The following is a 3,452-nucleotide window of genomic DNA, read 5'->3' on the forward strand; positions in this document are numbered from 1 at the left end:
TTCACACATGTGTTTGCCATGATTACATCGATCCATCAAATGACTCTGAGCTCAAAATGAAGGAGTGTTGGATTGCCATATGTCTCTGTAACTCCCTAAGGCCTGGAACAAACGTAACTCCTCACGAGCTGAGCTCTAGATGAGGGAGGAAAGCCCTGCGTGACTCACTGCTTAACACAGCTCACAAGTTCATTATATACACACTTATGATGGAGCATCACTGAGATCAAAGACGCTCATCACTGACGGCAAGCTGATGAAATCCTCCTGCTGCCAAACATATTCAGATGCAGCAAATATCAGTTTAACGGCTCCAAAGGCAAACCTCAGGCTGATTCACATAGCGCAGCAGTTGTTTTTCTTATTGTTTATTTGATTCAAAGTAAGTTAAAGCTTCTGTTTTAGATGCTGTGACATGAAGATAAACACAGACAGTGAGGGGTTATATGATGAACAACTAATCTATATATATAAAATATATATATATAGTTCAGTCATGAAACTCTAGATGGCGCAGGCTGATGGGTTGTTAACGTAACTGATGATATTCAGAGAGTTAAACGACTTGGCACAAGCTGATTGGTTCATGCTGCATATGCAGCCAATGAGCTACTGCCTTGCATTTATACGGCTGGCTAGCATTCACTTCAGATTCCTGCAGCGCGCTTTCAGAGTTTCTCTGAAACCCTCCATCTTCCCCAGCTCCACCTGTATAGATCTGCTATGGGTTACTTTATATGCTATTTGTGCAGCAGCAGCATGTCTTAAATACTCACAGCACCGTATCGCCATATGCATTGGCAGTAGAAAGTTCCTGTACTTGCTTGCATCAGCAGAAATAATCATATACAGCATACAGCAATAACCAACAGCAGCAGCAGCAGCGTAGCAGATCTGTTCCGCCAAGACCAAATGCATTAACATTGTCATATCCATCACCATGCTAAAATCTTCCGAGAGTTGTCATGATTGAAAAAAAAAAAATATATATATATATATATACTGTATGTATATATGATGAAATGACACTGAAATTTGGTCAGACTTCAACATTTACATAAATTCAACATTTACTGGCATTTATGTGTGTGATTAAACAGAGAACAGTCACTTTTCCAACATCTGCTTACATATAAAATGTCCAAATAATTTAACGGCAGTGCTATTTTAGTTCAACTGAGATATTAAAATAGTTTTGATTAATATTTTGAATTAGATGTGTAATATTTTCATGTTTTTTATAATCTATTTGATATTTTTCAGTATTTTAGTTAAAGTTTTAGCCATTTTGTTTTGTGTTTTTGTCCTTTTTAAATATTTATTATTTTATTATAAATTTTTTAATATTTCGAAAAATACTAAATATTATGAAAATATAAATTTGTATTTAAATATTTATTTAAAATTTATTTAGTCTTAGGTATTTTAGCACTTCAATTCCTCTGTTTCATTGCGAATTTTAAAGTATAAAAACTGGAATATCATTGATTCATATTGTATATGAATAAATATTCTATGCTCATTTATTACTTATTCATTACATTGTATTTATTATTTGTAAAATTCTCTCTGTCTCCATGAATGGGATACTTTCAGACATAAGACATAAACTCTAAATATTCCCTTATTCTACGAATGCAACACCAGCTCTAATATCTATGTGTTCACATCAAAATGATAAATAGGGGTTTTGTTCCCAGAACATGTCTCTGTAAAACTGTAACCATGGAGCGATGATTAATGTTGCCACAAATAAATACCTTTCCTCTGATTCACTGCGTATTACTTGTAAAGGTCTAACCATACACTGTATTTCTTGCTGTCTATTTATAAAATACCCTAATGTGCCTCCGTCCACACAAGCGATTCTTTGGCCTCATCACATCATCATAAAAGACCTCCAGACTACAAATATTCCCATAATCCCTTAACTCAATTTTAATATCAAACTGCCAAATATAGTAGAAATTATTGTGGGTTTTGTTCATTTTTTCTGGCGTGTCTATAAGACATCACAATAAATATTAATGTCTTTCAAAGAAATTAAACATTGGCACTTATCTTAAGTGAATATTATTTTCATATTATATATTTTATATATAAAATATATAAAGCTAAATATGTAATTTAGCTTTTGTCAAACAAATATATTATATTGACTCACATTAAGTAACATTCTGGCTTATGTCTATAAAAATATATTTTGGTTAAGTATATAGTCTTTATCATAATTAATCATTTTACTTTGTATGAATGCTTTTGTCTTTGGGAAAATACATATTTTGGATTAATGTTGGATAAAAAAGGCCTACTATATTTGCCTGTAACAAAAAGTGCTATTGTATTTAACTAAAACTAAAACCATACAAAAACTTTATTTACTTGAAATAAACTTTAATTAAAATATAATATAATATAATGTAATTTAAAATATAATATAATAATATTAAAAGCCGTTTTTTTAATTATTATTAAAACTTATTTTATTTTATCTTGTTGCCAAGGCAACCTTTCTCATTTTCATTAAGTTTAACTTGATGTACTAAAATAAATACAACTAAAACATAAATAAAATAATTATAAAAAAAAAATATATATAGACATATTTTAAAAATGACAAAAACACACAACAAAATTACTAAAACTTTAACTGAAATAAAAATGAACATAGAAAATATAAAAATAAAATTGAATTTGAAATATTAATAAAAATGATAATTTTAGTGCATTGCTTCTCAAATGAAGCAATAGGTATGACATGCACTCTAGCTCAAAAACTAACAACAAAATTCAATCCCGTAAAAGAAAAACAGATGAGAAGAACTGTCCTAGATTACATCTATGATTTCATATGCCAGCTAATTATGACATGAAACACTTCAAATGTCTTTTATGCAGTGTTCAAGATCAAGATGTATGAATGAACTGGATGAATGAATGTGGATTTTCTGTGTGAACGACAAATGAAAAACCAAGCCACTGGATCCATAAACCAGTGCTTGTATGTTCTATAGCATAGCTCTATTTTTAGCTTCTGATAAGCTGTTTTTCACAAATGTAATAATTGCCAGCGATCTCTATCACGGTGAGAGAGGAAGATGTAAAGCGAGCATTAGCTGGATCACTGCAGACACGATTCGGTTAACACATGCACACAAACACTCATCAGATGAAGATAATAGCTGAATAACATGAGCTCATACTACAACAACAAGGCCTGGTGCATTAGTAAAGCAAGGTCATTTAAAAACTGTTGCCGGTTATGCGAGTTCACATCGCATCTTTCATTTGTTTTACGCTCTGGTTGTTTCTGTTTGTGTTGATCCGGTTCACTGCGATCTGGCCTGTTTTGAGATATCAGCATACTCACTTTATACATCACAGTACATACACTCTAAAAAATGCTGGGTTGTTTTAACCCAACTTTGGGTCAAATATGGACTAACCCAACT

Source organism: Sinocyclocheilus anshuiensis, unplaced genomic scaffold (genome assembly GCF_001515605.1).
Source record: "Sinocyclocheilus anshuiensis isolate Anshui unplaced genomic scaffold, SAMN03320099.WGS_v1.1 scaffold454, whole genome shotgun sequence".
Taxonomy (NCBI): Eukaryota; Metazoa; Chordata; class Actinopteri; order Cypriniformes; family Cyprinidae; genus Sinocyclocheilus; species Sinocyclocheilus anshuiensis.